Source organism: Arachis ipaensis, chromosome B1 (genome assembly GCF_059453495.1).
Source record: "Arachis ipaensis isolate K30076 ecotype BB chromosome B1, ASM5945349v1, whole genome shotgun sequence".
NCBI classification, from domain to species: Eukaryota; Viridiplantae; Streptophyta; class Magnoliopsida; order Fabales; family Fabaceae; genus Arachis; species Arachis ipaensis.
Window position 1 is genome coordinate 44,028,797 of NC_142436.1, and position 18,248 is coordinate 44,047,044.

Here is an 18,248-nt window from a genome sequence, read left to right on the forward strand (position 1 = left end):
GCAGCATGAGAACCGCTTGTCCCAGGGGCTTGCTTAGTCAAATACAAAATTTGATTTTCTAGCTTCTGGATGGCAGCTCCTTGGTTTTGCAAGTTAGAATTTACTTCTTCCTTAAAAGCTTTCAATTCAATTATGTCTTGGCTCATGGTTGCAAGCATTTCTTCTATCCGGTTTAATTGATCTTGAAATTGTTGGTTCGGATTAGGTTGGGTATGTTGATTATTTTGGCCATGATATGATGGTTGGGGGTAAGTGTTTTGTGTGGCTTGGTATGATCTTTGGTTGGAGTTTTGGTATGTGGAATTGTTATGTTGGTTGTGGTTGTAAGGTTTGTGGTTTTGTGGTTGGGTTTGTTGGTTTCCCCACCCAAAGTTTGGGTGGTTTCTCCAGCCTGGGTTGTAAGTGTTGGAATGTGGATCATATGATTGCCTTTGTTGGTTTCCCACATAGTTAGCCTCATCCCAATCACCTCCTTCAATGCCTACTTCCTCTTGATTTTGTGTGTGTATTGCAGCCACTTGCTTTGTTTCTATTTGCCTGGTAAGCTCTGCTAGTTGCTTGGCAAACACCTTGTTTTGGGCTAGAATTGTATCAACATGGTTCAGCTCCATGACTCCCTTAGTGTTGTGCCTTTCGGATGCATAGTAGTACTCATTCTCAGCCACTGTCTCGATCACTTCAATGGCTTCTTCCACAGTCTTTTTCCTGTTCAATGAACCTCCTGATGAATGGTCTACAGCCTTCCTTGATTCATAAGAGAGCCCATCATAGAAGATGTGCAGTTGCACCCAATCATGGAACATGTTTGGTGGGCATTTCCTTGTCAAGTCCTTGAATCTCTCCCATGCCTCGTAGAGAGTTTCACCATCTTGTTGTCTAAAAGTCTGAACCTCAGATCGAAGCCTATTGACCTTTTGTGGAGGGTAGAAACGTGCCAGAAACTTGCTTTCCACCTCATCCCATGTTGTTAGACTCCCCCTTGGGAATGATTCCAGCCACTTAGCTGCTTTGTCCCTAAGTGAAAATGGGAACAAAAGCAGTTTATAGGCATCTTCCTGGACTCCATTGGACTTCACAGTGTCACAAATTCTCAGGAATTTTGTGAGATGTTGGTTTGGGTCTTCATTAGCACTTCCTCCAAAGGAACAATGATTTTCCACAAGTGATATTAGCTGTGGCTTGAGCTCAAAATTGTTGGCCTGAATGGGTGGTTTCTGGATGCTACTACCACAATTCCCAGAGGTTGGGTTTATGTATGAACTAAGAACCCTCCTCTCAGGGATGGCATCGTTTCCATCAGCTCTCTCATGGTTGTGAGCTTCTCTATCCATGTTGAGATCTAAAGCTTCCTCAAAATTGTCCTCAGATTCTCCTTCAGATTCCTCTTCTCCCACTACTCTCTTCCCTCTTGCTTCCCTTCTAAGTCTATGAAGGGTCCTCTCTGGTTCGGTATATGGAGGAGTTGATGTCTCTCCTCTCCTACCTGTCATACAAGAACACAGCTCAAACACAACAAGTGAAATACTCTTGGTTAATGGAAGAGTATGGTTAGCTCAATTGAGGAATTAATTCAAACAGTTAGTGAGTCAGTGAGTTAGTTGCATGAATTTAAAGGCATAAAGAAGGAAAGCATGTAACCAAGTGCAGAAATTAAAATTCAACAAGTATCTTGAACAGAATTAACAAAGCAAGAGAAAATTGCTCAATCTAGTTAGCTTCCAATTTGAGAATTGTCAATCGAAAACCAATCCCCGGCAACGGCGCCATAAACTTGATGCGCATAAACTAGTTATGCTACGATTTAGGAAATTGCACGATCGGCAAAATTCCTTCCGGCAAGTGCACCGGTTATCGTCAAGTAAAAACTCACAATAGAGTGAGGTCGAATCCCACAAGGATTGGTTGAGTGAGCAATTCGGATTAGAAGTGTGTTCTAGTTGAGCGGAATCAAGATTTGAGATGAGAATTGCGGAATGTAAAATTGGCGGGAAAAGTAAATGACAAGAAAATTAAATGGCAGAATCTTAAATTGCATGAATTAAAGAGCAGAAACTAAATTGCTGAAATTAAAAGGGAATGGGGGTGATTGCATGAATTGAGTTGCAGAATGTAAAGAGAAAGGGGAAATCAGAAATGGGGAATTCATTGGGTTTAGGAGATATTGAAATCTCCGAATCAAAACATGTATATCTCTTCCTCAACCAATGCATTCATTGAATTTTGCTTGGCAATCTTATATGATTGGATCCCAATTCCTTGGCTCACCAATGCTCTCTAAAAACAAACAAATTCCCAATCCCTTGGTTTAAATGTTCATAAGAAGAGATGATGCTTGATCACTGATTATACCACACAATTTCATGAACCACAATTTGGTAGGATTACATGTCACAATATCCATCCAAACCCCAATCCAATCCACTGTGAGAAAGCTTCTCTAGCATGAATCCTCCATTCCTTTCCCAAGGCTCCGAAGGATTCCAAGTATGAGTAGTTTCTTTCCCAAGACAACTACTCAATGGAATTAGATCGAGAAGCTTTCTAACAAAATTCAAGAGAAAAGATTAAAGAAGAAGATAAACTATTATTGATTCATTGAATTACAATAGAGCTCCCTAACCCAATGAAAGGGGGTTTAGTGAATCATAGCTCTGAATTCAATTACAAAGAAAAGGAAAACTAGCTAAAAGTGAAGGTAAAAAGTCCTCTCTAACTTAACTTCTATCCTATTTATACACTTTCTATATTGAGCTTCAGTTGTGCTTCTTGGGCTTTGAGGCCTCTCCTTGCTTTCCTTTTGCCTTGGGTTTATGATCCATAACCTTGATGAGGTTGTTGATCCAAATCCTGTAACATTTATTGAGCCAATTTAGTGATAATCAAATAATGACACATGACTCAATAAATTGAGATTTCAAACTCATCAATCCTTCAGGCCCAATCCCATAAACCATGATATTCAATTGGGTTTCATACCAAAGTAAGTTTAAGTTAATATTTGTGCTCAAAGACTAACTTAAATCACAATATTTTTGGCCCAGAAACCTTTTCCAAGAGTGGCGTTTAAGTTGTAGTTTAAGCTTAAACTGCAGCTTAAACGCCAGACACTTCCAGTGAGGCCTTTTGTAGAAGCACGTTTAAGCTTCAGTTAAGGTTAAACTGAAGCTTAAACGTGGAAATGGAAGAAGGTAGCCCTGGAGAGTCATGTAGTCGAACACGTTTAAGCTTCAGTTTAAGGTTAAACTGAAGCTTAAACGTGGAGATAGGAAAGGCAGCCCTGGAGGTCGAACACGTTTAACCTCCAGTTTGAGGTTAAACTGGAGGTTAAACGTGGAAAAGGGTGGAGGCATACTGGAGGTCGAACACGTTTAACCTCCAGTTTGAGGTCAAACTGGAGGTTAAACGTGGAAGCTTAGAATGGTGGCCCTGGAGGTGTCGAACACGTTTAACCTCCAGTTTGAGGTCAAACTGGAGGTTAAACGTGGAAATGGAGAGAGCAACCCTGGAGTAGAAAAGCTGTCGAACACGTTTAAGCTCCAGTTTGAGTCAAACTGGAGCTTAAACGTGGAATGGCTCCCTGGTACTCTTCCTGGTTCTGGCGTTTAACCTCCAGTTTGAGGTCAAACTGGAGGTTAAACGTGGAACTCCTCCCTGGGTGGCATACTCATTCTGGCGTTTAACCTCCAGTTTGAGGTCAAACTGGAGGTTAAACTTCAATCCCAGCATTTCTTATCCTTCATGATTTTGGCGTTTAAGCTCCAGTTTAGGCTTAAACTGGAACTTAAACTCCACATGTGATATTCAAGCTTCCTTTATTGATTTTGTTGCTTCCTTGCTTAGCCTCTTCTTCCCTGAAATCATCCAAACAATTGCATCAAAGTCTTGCAAAATTTCATGAGAAATCTTCCATTCATAGCATTTAAGTAATATAACTAAAACTCATGGAATTTGCATCAAAATCATATTGTTTGGATGGTTCCTTACTTTGTTCTTCATTTAACCATTTTTGGTTACTTTAAGCTCAAGAAAATGCATAAAACAACTAAAACTAACAGAAAAATGCTAGTGAAACTAGCCTATGATGCCTTGGCATCAGGCACCTGAATCAACCTTCTCAGCCGAATCTTGAATCCCCTCGGCAATGAGCTCATTCACATTGATTTCCCCACCTTGTATTAAGCAATGCACCATAGTAGCTTGATTGATGTTTACCTCTAAATTATTTGCAGCTGGTAGAATGGACCTCCTTACGAGTTCGAACCACCCCTTGGCTTCAGGGCTCAGGTCTCCCCTCTTGATGAACTTAGGTCTCCCATCTGTGTATCTCTCCCAGTCAGCTGCTATAACACAGATGTCTGACACTATCTCTGAGAGCTTATCATTATCAGGGCTTCTACTTATCCTTGCCTGATAACTATCCTCATCAAAATGAGGTGATTTCAGGTGAAGAGCTCTCGTTATGGCATTTGGGCTTAAGTCCACCTCCTTTCCTCTCACGTAACTTTTGAAGGTTGGGGCCTTGGTTTTATCTTCTCTTACTACATTTGCATAAAATTCTTTGATGAGATTTCCATTAATCTTCCCCTCTGGACTTGTGAGCAATTGCCACCCCCTCTGTTCGATTTTCTCCAAAATTTGTGGTGACTCATTTGCATTGATTTGGAAGATTAACTCTGGAAATATCTTTCTGGCCCTTATCCGTTCGAATTCACATTCATGAAAGGCAGTTTTGAATCTCTTCTCATCGAAAGGAACACTCTCCATGGGTTCCTTCCTCTTTTGCCTCTTTGATCTTGATGATGCCATGAATTGAGTTGCTGTTTTGAGGGGGTTGGAGGATACGGATAGATGAGGAATAGGTTGGCTAGGACAGAGTGTGATGAGGGGGGTTGAGCAAGCTAAAAGTATGAAGTGTGGAGAGTGGGAATTTGAGTGTGAAGAATGAGCATGCACTAAGGTTCATTTATATAGGGATATCACGAGTGGATGGAAGGTGTGGATTGCAAGGATTGTTGCTTGATGGACGGTTGGGGTTGTGTATGAAGGAAGGACAAGGATCATCACTTAATGAGAGTGATTGGTTCGGTCTTCAAGGGTCTTCCTTCTCCAATGTTGCATGGCAACGTTTCCCCATGCGTTCCCTCTTGAGACATGTGTGTAGTGTTCTTCATTAAGTGGCGGAATCTCCCCCCATTTAATTGTCCAATCAATCCCCTTCAATGCTCTTTTCCTTTTTCCTATAAAGATTTAAAATAAGGAAATTAATATCATAAAAATCAAACTCTACGGCTAGAATAATAAAGAGAAGAAAAAGAGTTTGTTTATTTCTGAACTTCAACTAACTAACTACTTGTGTATCCTTATAGGCATATTGATGGCACCATGGGGTGACACCAAACTTAGTTTGGAGCACTGTGATGAAAAGTTTTGTTCAAAGCTCCCAAGATTAGCATGCATCTTGGTTTGCTTTGAACACCAAACTTGTTCCTCACTATATACTACACAATAAGGACTTCACCAAGTTTGTCAAGTTTGGGTTGAAATTCATAAACATTGATTTTTTTACTATTTTCTAAAAACATATAAAACATGGGTTGCCTCCCATGAAGCGCTTCTTTAGCGTCACTAGCTTGACGTTTTTCCTTCATCAGGGTGATTGGTAGTGCTTAAAGTCCTCCCCTCTTGCTGTGGATTTATATCCATTGGTTGGATCAATGATCTCCAAATGTTCCAGGGAAAGAACTCTGTTGATAGTGAAGACCTTAGGTAACTGAGATGGTACAGTGGGGAGATTAGGGGGAATATCTGGGAAGTAAGCTGAGACAATTCTATCCCCTGGAGAGAAGTCTTCCGTAGGGATCTTCTTGTTCCTCCACCTCCTTGGTACCTTCTTCTTTGTTTCTTTTGAGGTTGCCTTGCCCTCGGTGACCTCTTTTTCTAAAGGAGTTGTGATGCTGTCTTTACCTGCCTCTAGAGGTTTAGGTTCCTCAAACTTTTCCTTGAGATGTGACAATTGCTGTTTTCCTTGTTTATCAATTAAGGGGATCTCAGAATGAACTGGCTGTGCTTCAGTGCTTGTCTCCTCTTTCAGTGTCTCATTATCATCTGTGCTTAGTCCCTTGTCCTCTTGATCTGTTTCTTGTGAGAGTTTGAAAATATTGAAGCTGAGTCGTTCATCATGAATTCTCAATATTAGCTCCCCTTTCTCTACATCGATAGTGCTCTGGCCGTAGCTAGGAATGGTCTTCCCAATATGATTGGGTGAGTGTGACTCTCTTCCATGTCCAGGATGACAAAGTCTGTTGGGAGAAAGTATTTCCCAACCTTTAGCAGCACATTTTCCACCACTCCTATTGCTTGCTTTTGAGTTTTATCAGTCAGTCGGATGATTACATCTGTGGGCATTATCTCATTGATCTGCAGCCTCTTCACCAGGGATAATGGCAGTAAGTTGATGCTGGCCCCCAAATCACATAGTGCTCTATCGAACATAGTTTCACCTATGGCACAAGGGATGTGAAAACTCCCTGGGTCTCTTCTTTTTCTAGGTAACTCAGGTTGAATAAGGGCATTACATTCCTTGTTCATCACTATAGTCTGGCCTCCTTTGAGTGAGCTTTTCCTGGGAAGAAGTTCCTTCATATACTTGATGAAAGCAGGAATTTGTTGAATTGCCTTGATGAATGGTATGTTTACATGCAGAGATGCAAACAAGTCTAGGAACCTTGAGTATATTCTCTTTCCCACAGCACCATTGTGCAGTTGAGGGAAGGGTGCATAGAGCTTCAGCAGCTCTTGTTGTGAGATTTCTGGTTCTTGGTGATCTCTATCCTCCTCCTTTGTTGAGTTGTCTTCAGGTTGTTCGAAAAGTTTTCCTTGCTTGTCTTCAGTCTCTTGATCACTTGTAGTGACCATTTTGCAATCTTCCCATCTTACTTTCTTTGCTTCTCCTTTGGGGTTTTTCTCCGTGTCACTTGGGAAGCTATCAGTAGGTTTGGGAATCTTCTCAGCTAAACATCCCACTTGGAATTCCAGCTTCCTAATGGTCTCTCCCTGGTTCTTAATATTAGCTCGCACCTCCTCTTTGAACACCTTATTTTCTTGAATTTCTTGGCATATTCCTTCAAGTAAGGTTTCAATCTTAGAGAGCTTGTCGTCAATTGATGGGTGATTCGGAGCAGATGTGCTGTTTTGGTTTTGATAGGCGTGTGGAGAAGTGTTGTTGTGGGGGTGTTGAGATGTCCTCTATGTGAATTATTGGTGAGCTGCATTGTTGTTGGAGTTGTAACGTCTCTGGTCTTGGTTTTGATCTTGCTGACTTCCCCACCCAAAGTTAGGGTGGTTTCTCCATCCAGGGTTGTAAGTCTTGGAGTATGGATCATAGTTTTGCCTTGGTGAATTCCCAATGTAGTTGGCTTGCTCCTGACTACCCTCTGCTTCTTCATTCACTCCTTCTTGGGTTGTTGATGAAGTTGAGATTGCTGCTACTTGGTTCCTCTCCATCTTCTTGGTGAGGTCAGCCAGCTGCTGGGTAATGAGCTTGTTTTGGGCCAACAGAGCATCTACATTGTTTAGCTCCATTACTCCTCTTGTGTTCCCTCTTTCGGAAGTATAGAAGTAGTCGTTCTCTGCTACTGTTTCAATAACATCTATGGCTTCCTCAATAGTCTTCTTCTTGTTCAAAGATCCTCCGGATGAATGGTCTACGGCCTTCTTTGACTCATAAGAGAGCCCTTCATAGAAAATGTGCAGCTGCACCCATTCGTTGAACATATCTGGTGGGCACCTCCTTGTTAGGTCTTTAAACCTCTCCCATGCTTCATATAGAGTCTCACCATCTTGTTGCCTGAAAGTTTGGACCTCATCTCTCAGCCTATTGATTCTTTGAGGAGGGTAAAATCTTGCTAAGAATTTGTTCACCACGTCTTCCCAAGTTGTCAAGCTTTCCCTTGGAAAAGATTCCAGCCACTTAGCTGCCTTGTCCTTGAGTGAGAATGGAAATAAGAGCAGTCTATAGGCGTCAGGATGAACACCATTAGACTTCACTGTGTCACATATTCTCAGAAAGGTGGTTAAATGTTGATTGGGGTCTTCTTGAACACCTCCTCCAAACGAACAGTTGTTCTGAACAAGGGTGATGAGCTGTGGTTTAAGTTCAAAGTTGTTGGCATGGATTGTTGGCTTTTAGATGCTACTTCCACAATTGCCTGGGTTTGGATTGATGTAAGATCCCAAAACTCTTCTATCCTCCCCAGCATGATTTGCTCTATCTCCTCCCCTATGGTTGTGATCCTCTTCTTCATGATGGTTTTCCATGTTGTCTTCCATGTTTGGTTCAAAGAATTCCTCTTCTTCCTCAGCACTAACCACTTTCTTTCCTCTTGCCTCCCTCTTTAATCTAAGGAAGGCCCTCTCAGGTTCAGAATCGAAGGAAGTTGAAGCCCCGCTTCTTCTCCCTGTCATACAACCATCAAGTGCAAGCAAGAAAAGATAGGTGCAGAAAATATTTTTGTCAGAATTACTGTTAGTTGTGGGTGATGCAATATATCAAACAGTTAGTGGGTTAGCAAACAGAATTGAAAATAACAAGGAAAAACAAAAGAGTAGAGGGGGAAGGGAAGAAGTTTAACTAAAACAGAAAGTAAATCACTCAAACAGAAAATGAAATTCACAAAATAAAAATGCTCAATCTAGTGATCTTCCAATTTAATCATTGTTGATGCACAATCAATCCCCGGCAACGGCGCCATAAACTTGATGCGGGTGGAAACTGTCTCTCAACAAATTTCCTTCGGCAAGTGTACCGAATTTGTCGTCAAGTAAAAACTCACAATAGAGTGAGGTCGAATCCCACAGGGATTGATTGATCAAGCAACTTTAATTAGAAGAATGTTCTAGTTGAGCGAATCCAGAATTTGGGTTGAGATTTGCAGAAAATAAAATGGTAGGAATTGTAAATAACAGAAACGTAAATGCTAGAATTAAAGGACTGGAAGTAAATGACTGAAAGTAAATTGCAGAATTGTAAATGGGAATGGGGGATTTGCTCACAGAAGTAAATGGCAAAAATTAAAGAGAATGGGTAAGATCAGAGATGGGGAGTTCATTGAGCTCAGGAGATGTTGCAATTCTCCGGATCAAGTTCATTTTCATCTCTTCCTCAATCAAAGCACTCATTGATCTCCTTGGCAATCTTAATTGATTGAATTACAATTTCTTGCAATTCAATCTCTCAAATCTTGATCAATAGCCAATTCCTTGGTCAATTGCTCATGAGAAGAGATGAAGTATGGTCACTGATTATACCACATGCATTTCCCAAATCAAGTATTGAGAGGGTTATAGTCACATACCCATCTAAACCCAATTTGGTCCAGCATGAGAAAGTATTTCTAGCTTGATCTCTTCATTCCTCTTTCAAGGTTCAGAAGAGATCCAAGTTTGAATAGCCTCTTTTCCAAGATAACTACCCAATTGGATGAAGATCGAAAGCTTTCAAGTAAAATCAAGAGAAAAGATAGAAGAAGAATAATGAAAATTAGTATTGATCCATCAAATTACAACAGAGCTCCCTAACCCAATTAAAGGGGTTTAGTTGTTCATAGCTCTAGAAAATGAAAACAAAGAATGGGAATACATCATAAAACTAGAAAATGCAGAGAAGGTAAAATACAGAGAGTAATTCTCTTTTTTCAAATTTTCCAGAACTTAAACAATTCAAAGCTACTCCTATATATACTACTTTTCTCAGCTTCTAGTTGGCTCTTCAAGTCTTGGGCCTTTGGATCTTGAGTTTGAAGCAGTTCTCTTCTTCATTTGGGCTTGGCTTTACTTGCAGAGAGAAAATGTGAAGTGGGCAGAGACTTTAGCTCAGGACATTAGGGGTGTTAACGTTTAGTGAAAATATGAGTTCGAGAACTGATGAGCGGATATTTTATACGCTTTTTGGGGTTAATTTCATATAGTTTTTGAGTATGTTTTAGTTAGTTTTTAGTCTATTTTCATTAGTTTTTAGGAAAAATTCATATTTCTGGACTTTACTATGAGTTGTGTGTTTTTCTGTAATTTCAGGTATTTTTCTTGCTGAAATTGAAGGAGCTGAGCAAAAATCTGATTCAGGGTGAAAAAGTACTGCTGATGCTGTTGGATTCTTACCTCCCTGCACTCAAAGTAGATTTTCTGGAGCTACATAACTCGAAATGGCATGCTTCCAATTGCATTGGAAAGTAGACATCCAGGGCTTTCCAGCAATATATAATAGTCCATACTTTGCACAAGGATAGATGATGTAAACTGGCGTTCAACGCCAGTTCTCTGCCCAATTCTGGCGTCCAGCGCCAGAAAAGGATCAAAAGCTGGAGTTGAACGCCCAAACTGGCACAAAAACTGGTGTTCAACTCCACAAATGGCCTCTGCACGTGGATTGCTTAAATCTCAGCCCCAGCACACACCAAGTGGGTCCCAAAAGTGGATCTCTGCATCATCCATCATAGTTTACTCATTTTTTGTAAACCTAGGCTACTAGTTTAGTATTTAAACAACTTTTAGAGACTTATTTTATATCTCATGACATTTTAGATCTAAACTTTGTATTCTCTGACGGCATGAGTCTCTAAACCCCATTGTTGGGGGTGAGGAGCTCTGCTGTGTCTCGATGAATTAATGCAAGTATTTCTGCTTTCCATTCAAACACGCTTGTTCCTATCTAAGATGTTCATTCGCGCTTAACTGTGATGAAGGTGATGATCCGTGACATTCATCACCTTCCTCAAACCATGAACGTGTGCCTGACAACCACCTCCGTTCTATATCCGATTGGATGAGTATCTCTTAGATTCCTTAATCAGAATCTCCGTGGTATAAGCTAGAACTGATGGTGGCATCCATGAGAATCCGGAAAGTCTAAACCTTGTATGTGGTATTCCAAGTAGGATTCAGGGATTGAATGACTGTGACGAGCTTCAAACTCGCGAGTGCTGGGCGTAGTGACAGACGCAAAAGGATGGTGAATCCTATTCCAGCATGATCGAGAACCGACAGAAGATTAGCCGTGCTGTGACAGAGCATGTGAGCATATTCTTCACTGAGAGGATGGGATGTAGCCATTGACGACGGTGATCCCCTACATACAGCTTGCTATAGGAGGACGTGCATGCGTGAATTAGAAGACAGAGGAAAGCAGAGATTCAGAAGACAAAGCATCTCCAAAACTCCAACATACTCTCCATTACTGCATAACAAGTAACCTTTAATTTATGCTCTCTTGGTTATTCGCAATTCAACTGATAAACATAAGTGACTTTCTGACTAAGATTTACAAGATAAACATAGATTGCTTCAAACCAACAATCTCCGTGGGATTCGACCCTTACTCACGTAAGGTATTACTTGGACGACCCAGTGCACTTGCTGGTTAGTGGTACGAGTTGTGAAAAGTGTGATTCATAATTCGTGCACCAAGTTTTTGGCGCCGTTGCCGGGGATTGTTCGAGTTTGGACAACTAACGGTTTATTTTGTTGCTTAGATTAGGAAAAATTTCTCTTTTTTGTTTAGAGTCTCTTTTTATTGTTGTGTTAGAATCTTAGAATCCTTATTTTCTTTTAAAAATATTTTTCAAAAAAAAAATAATAATAATTTTTCTATTAAATCCTGTGCCAAACTTTAAGTTTGGTGTTTTCTTGTTGATTTTTCTGTGTTTTTCGAAAATTTATTTTGGTTTTCTAAAAATTTTAAGTTTGGTGTTCTTCCTTTGTGTTCTCGTGTTCTTGTGAATCTTCAAAGTGTTCCTAAGTTTTCCTTGTGTCTTGATCTTAAAATTTTTAAGTTTGGTGTTCCTTGGCGTTTTCCCCCCCCCCCCAAAATTTTCGAAAATAAGGAACCTCAGATCTAAAAATTTTAAATCCTGTGTTATCTTATTGTTTTTCTCTCTCCTTTAAAAAATTCAGATTTTTATTTCAAAATTTTAAACCTTTTTCAAAAATCATCATATCTTTTTCAAAATCTCCTAACCACTTTCTCTCTCCTCACTTTTTCGAAAATCTTTTACTCATTTTTATTTATTTTATTTTGATTTATTTTATTTTTGAAATAAATTAATAAATAAATAAATAAAAATAAAATTTTTTTACCTGACATCATCTCCCTTTCTCCATCATGGATCTAAGTGGAAATGAACAGTCCAGAAGGACTCTGGGGTCATATTCTAACCCCTCTACTGCTTCATATGGGAGTAGCATCTGCATACCCTCCATTGGAGTCAGTAGCTTTGAGTTGAATCCTCAGCTCATTATCATGGTGCAGCAAAGTTGCCAATATTCCGATCTTCCACAGGAAGAACCTACAGAGTTTCTGGCACAGTTTCTACAGATTGCTGACACAGTACATGATAAAGAAATAGATCAGGATGTCTACAGACTATTACTGTTTCCATTTGCTGTAAAAGATCAAGCTAAGAGGTGGTTGAATAACCAACCTAAGGCCAGCATAAGGACATGGAAACAGCTGACAGAAAAATTCCTGAATCAATATTTCCCTCCAAAAAGGATGACACAGCTAAGGCTGGACATCCAAGGCTTTAAACAAGGAGATAATGAATCTCTTTATGATGCCTGGGAGAGATACAGAGAGATGCTACGAAAATGTCCCTCTGAAATGTTCTCAGAGTGGGTTCAGTTAGACATCTTCTACTATGGGCTTGCAGAAGGAGCTCAAATGTCTCTAGATTACTCAGCTGGTGGATCTATCCACATGAGAAAGACAATTAAAGAGGCTCAAGAGCTCATTGATACAGTTGCCAGGAATCAGCATCTGTACCTAAGCAGCAACCCTTCCATGAATGAAGAGGTTAAAATAGTAACTGCTGAACTCAGTCCTGTGAAACAAGCTGCTGAATTCAATCAGCAATTGGACTTTCTAACAAAGCAGCTAGCCGAATTTAAAGACAGGTTACAAGAGACAAGGATGGCTAATATACATATGGACGAACAGTTTAAGCAAACAAAGCAGCAGCTGTCAAGGCAAATAGCAGAAGAATGCCAAGCAGTTCAACTAAGAAGTGGGAAAATATTAAATACCCCACCTCAAGGCAGCAAAAAGCTAAGAGATGAGCAAACCACCCAAAATTCACCTAAGGACAGTAAGAGCCCAGGGAAAAGTAATTTTGAAACTAAAACGCCAGAAAATTGGTGGAAGGCTGGCGCTGAACGCCCAGACCATGCTCAGGACTGGCGTTCAACGCCAGAAACAAGGCAGGACTGGCGTTCAACGCCAGAAATGGGCAAAGATCTGGCGTTGAACGCCTAAAATGGGCAAGATCTGGCACTGAACGCCCAAAATGGGCACAGTTCTGGCGTTCAGGCGCCAGGAGCAGACAAGGAGCTGGCGTCCAGTTTCACTCCAGCTTCTAACTCTGGTACTCATTTGCCAGTGAGGGATCAGACACATACAAATGCTGATAACAACCCCTCTAAAAAGGCTTTTTCAACCACTTCTGTAGGCAATAAACCTGCAGCAACTAAGGTTGAAGAATATAAAGCCAAGATACCTTATCCTCAAAAACTCCGGAAAGAGGAGCAGGATAAGCAATTTGCTCGCTTTGCAGATTATCTCAGGACTCTTGAAATAAAGATTCCATTTGCAGAAGCACTTGAGCAAATACCTTCTTATGCCAAGTTCATGAAAGAGATCTTGAGTCATAAGAAGGATTGGAGAGAAACAGAAAGAGTTCTCCTCACTGAAGAATGTAGTGCAGTCATTCTGAAAAGCTTTCCTGAAAAGCTTAAAGACCCTGGGAGTTTTCTGATACCATGCATATTAGAAGGTAATTGCACCAAGACAGCTTTATGCGATCTCGGGGCAAGCATCAACCTAATACCTGCATCCACTATCAGAAAGCTTGGCTTAACTGAAGAGGTTAAACCAACCCGGATCTGTCTCTAACTTGCTGATGGTTCTACTAAATACCCATCAGGCGTGATTGAGGACATGATTGTCAGAGTTGGGCCATTCGCCTTTCCCATTGACTTTGTTGTGCTGGAAATGGAGGAGCACAAGAGTGCCACTCTCATTCTAGGAAGACCATTCCTAGCAACTGGACGATCCCTCATTGATGTCCAACAAGGGGAAATAACCCTGAGAGTCAATGATGATGAGTTCAAGCTGAACGCTGTCAAAGCCATGCAGCATCCAGACACATCAAGAGACTGCATGAAAGTTGATCCTATTGACTCTTTGGTAGCAGAGATCAACATGGCTGAGAGTCTTGAATCAGAGTTGGAAAACATCTTTAAAGATGTTCAGCCTGATTTAGAAGATTCAGAGGACATGAAAGAGCCTCTGAAAATTCTTCTGGAAGAGGAGAAACCTCCTAAACCAGAGCTCAAGCCATTACCACCATCCTTGAAATATACGTTTCTGGGAGAAGGTGACACTTTTCCAGTGATCATAAGCTCTGCTTTAAATTCACAGGAAGAGGAGGCACTTATTCAAGTGCTAAGGACACACAAGACAGCTCTTGGGTGGTCCATAGGTGACCTCAAGGGCATAAGCCCAGCTAGATGCATGCACAAAATCTTATTGGAGGATAATGCTAAACCAGTGGTTCAACCACAAAGGCGGCTAAATCCAGCCATGAAAGAAGTGGTGCAGAAAGAGGTCACCAAATTACTAGAAGCTGGGATTATTTATCCTATTTCTAATAGCCCCTGGGTGAGCCCTGTTCAAGTCGTCCTAAAAAAGGTAGGCATGACAGTGATTCATAATTAAAAAAATGAACTGGTTCCTACAAGAACAGTTACAGGGTGGCGCATGTGTATTGACTACAGAAGGCTCAATACAGCCACCAGAAAGGATCATTTTCCTTTACCATTCATAGACCAGATGCTAGAAAGACTAGCAGGTCATGATTATTACTGCTTTTTGGATGGCTACTCAGGCTATAACCAGATTGCAGTAGATCCCCAGGATCAAGAGAAAACAGCATTCACATGTCCATCTGGAGTGTTTGCTTATAGAAGGATGCCATTTGGGCTATGTAATGCGCCTGCAACCTTCCAGAGATGCATGCTCTCTATTTTCTCTGATATGGTGAAAAAATTTCTGGAAGTCTTCATGGATGACTTCTCAGTATATGGAGACTCATTCAGCTCCTGTATTGATCACCTGAAACTTGTTCTGAAAAGATGCCAAGAGACCAACCTAGTTTTGAACTGGAAAAAGTGTCACTTCATGGTGACTGAAGGAATTGTTCTTGGGCATAAAATCTCAAACAAGGGAATAGAGGTGGATCAAGCAAAAATAGAGGTAATTGAAAAATTACCACCACCTGCCAATGTTAAGGCAATCAGAAGTTTTCTGGGGCATGCAGGATTCTATAGGAGGTTTATAAAGGATTTTTCAAAAATCGCAAAACCTCTAAGCAATCTGCTAGCTGCTGACACACCATTTGTGTTTGACACAGAGTGCCTGCAGGTGTTTGAAACGCTGAAAGCTAAGTTGGTCACAGCACCAGTCATTTCTGCACCAGACTGGACATTACCATTTGAGCTAATGTGTGATGCCAGTGATCATGCCATTGGTGCAGTATTGGGACAGAGGCATGACAAGCTTCTGCATGTCATTTATTATGCCAGTCGCGTTCTAAATGATGCACAGAAAAATTACACAACCACAGAAAAAGAATTACTTGCAGTGGTTTACGCCATTGACAAGTTCAGATCATACTTAGTAGGATCAAAAGTGATTGTGTATACTGACCATGCTGCTCTTAAATATCTACTCACAAAGCAGGATTCAAAACCCAGGCTCATCAGATGGGTATTGCTTCTGCAAGAGTTTGATATAGAAATAAGAGACAGAAAAGGGACAGAGAACCAAGTGGCTGATCATCTGTCCCGGATAGAGCCAGTGGAAGGGACGTCCCTCCCCTTTCTTGAGATCTCTGAGACATTTCCTGATGAGCATTTATTTGCCATTCAGGAAGCACCATGGTTTGCCGATATTGCAAACTATAAAGCTACAAGGTTCATACCCAAGGAGTACAACAGGATACAAAAGAAGAAATTAATTACTGATGCAAAGTACTACTTGTGGGATGAACCTTATCTCTTTAAGAGATGTGCAGACAGAATTATCCGTAGGTGTGTGCCTAGAGAAGAAGCACAGAGGATCCTGTGGCATTGCCATGGATCTCAATATGGAGGCCATTTAGGAGGTGAGCGAACAGCCACCAAGGTCCTCCAATGTGGCTTCTATTGGCCCACACTCTATAAAGATTCCTGAGAGTTTATACGTAACTGTGACAGTTGCCAAAGAGCTGACAATCTACCTCATGGTTACGCCATGCCTCAACAAGGAATCTTGGAGATTGAGTTGTTTGACGTATGGGGAATTGACTTCATGGGACCTTTTCCACCATCATACTCAAACACTTATATTCTGGTGGCAGTTGATTATGTATCAAAATGGGTTGAGGCCATTGCCACACCCACCAATGATACTAAGACAGTGCTGAAATTCCTCCAGAAACATATCTTTAGCAGATTTGGTGTCCCTAGAGTACTAATTAGTGATGGGGGCACTCACTTCTGCAATAAACAGCTTTACTCTGCCATGGTTCGGTATGGAATTCGCCACAAGGTGGCCACTCCATATCATCCACAAACCAATGGGCAAGCTGAAGTCTCTAATAGAGAATTAAAGAGAATCCTGGAACGGACAGTAAATACCCGTAGAAAGGATTGGGCACGGAGCTTGGATGATGCTCTGTGGGCTTACAGGACAGCATTCAAGACCCCTATAGGGACCTCTCCATACCAACTCGTGTATGGTAAGGCATGTCACCTGCCCGTGGAACTGGAACATAAGGCCTACTGGGCAACCAGATTCCTAAACTTTGATGCCAAACTAGCAGGAGAAAAACGATTACTCCAGCTAAATGAGCTAGAGGAATTCAGATTCACAGCTTTCGAAAATGCCAAGCTTTATAAAGAAAAATAAAAAAAAGTGGCATGACAGAAAGCTGTCATCTAGAATCTTTGAACCAGGACAGAAGGTTCTGTTGTTTAACTCTAGACTCAGGCTATTCCCTGGGAAACTGAAATTCCGGTGGAGGGGACCATACGTGATTACAAGTGTATCACCATATGGTTATGTGGAGCTTCAAGATATTGATTCTGATAAGAAGTTCATTGTCAATGGACAGAGAATCAAGCATTATCTTGAAGGCAACATTGAGCAAGAATGCTCAAGGCTGAAGCTAGATTAAAAGCTCAGCAAGGTCCAGCTAAAGACAATAAAGAAGCGCTTGCTGGGAGGCAACCCAGCCATGGGGCAACAATCCTCTAAGCATTTTGCCCAATTTTTTATTTTTATTTTTTGTTTATATAAAGTTCACTGACACTAAAGATGAGGAATCATTTACAGAAGACCTCGGCACACAAAACAGAGAAAAAGAGCTCACTGGCAAGAAAACGCCAGTAAAAGTGCATTTTGGGCGTTCAACGCCCAAAATGGGCATCCACTAGGCGCTGAACGCCAGTGATGGTAGCAATCTGGGCGTTCAACGCCAGAAATGGGTACCCACTGGGCGTTGAACGCCAGTAATGGCAGCAGCTGGGCGTTGAACGCCCAGGAGAGCAGCATTTGGGCGCTGAACGCCCAAAACAGGCAGTGTTTGGGCGTTCAAACGCCAGGATAGCAAGGAGGAGCCAAATTCATTTTTCCACACGTATTTCCATTCTAATTTTAAATTTTATGTTTCAATGCATGATTTTTACATGAACATGTTAAGAACCCTGATTTCTAAAATCCTTAATTTCTAAAAAATCCCTCTTTCCAAATTCAATCCAACTCTTTTCAAATCTTTTCTGAAAACAAATCTATCTTTTTCACTCTAAAATCTTTTCAACTAATCTGTATCTTTTTCAAATCTCCATATTATCTTTTTCAAAATTTAGATTTATCTTTTTCAAAAATCTATCATATCTTTTCAAAATTAAACTATATCTTCTATCTTATCTTTTTCAACTCAATCTTTTTATCTTATCTTTTCCAATTTTTCGAAAACCCACCCCCCCATCCCTTTAAATTTGGGTTCGGCCTCCCTCCTCCTCCATCAACAATTGCACCTAGATCTCCTTCTATCCCTCTCCTTTCTTTTCTTTTGCTTGAGAACAAGCAAACCTCTAAGTTTGGTGTGTTTATCCGAGATCACTAAGATCATGGCTCCTAATGGAAAACAACCCACTCC

General features: G+C 40.9%; 2 non-coding genes across 2 annotated transcripts; both read left to right on the forward strand.

Annotated features, from left to right (window-relative positions):
- The first annotated feature begins 801 nt into the window (after positions 1 to 801).
- LOC148576385 (small nucleolar RNA R71) lies at positions 802 to 905 on the forward strand. The gene has a single exon (XR_015904188.1). It is a non-coding gene; the product is annotated as a small nucleolar RNA R71 (small nucleolar RNA).
- A 6,863-nt stretch (positions 906 to 7,768) lies between these two features.
- On the forward strand, positions 7,769 to 7,875 carry LOC148576386 (small nucleolar RNA R71). Its single transcript, XR_015902943.1, has one exon. It is a non-coding gene; the product is annotated as a small nucleolar RNA R71 (small nucleolar RNA).
- The last annotated feature ends 10,373 nt before the right edge of the window (positions 7,876 to 18,248 follow it).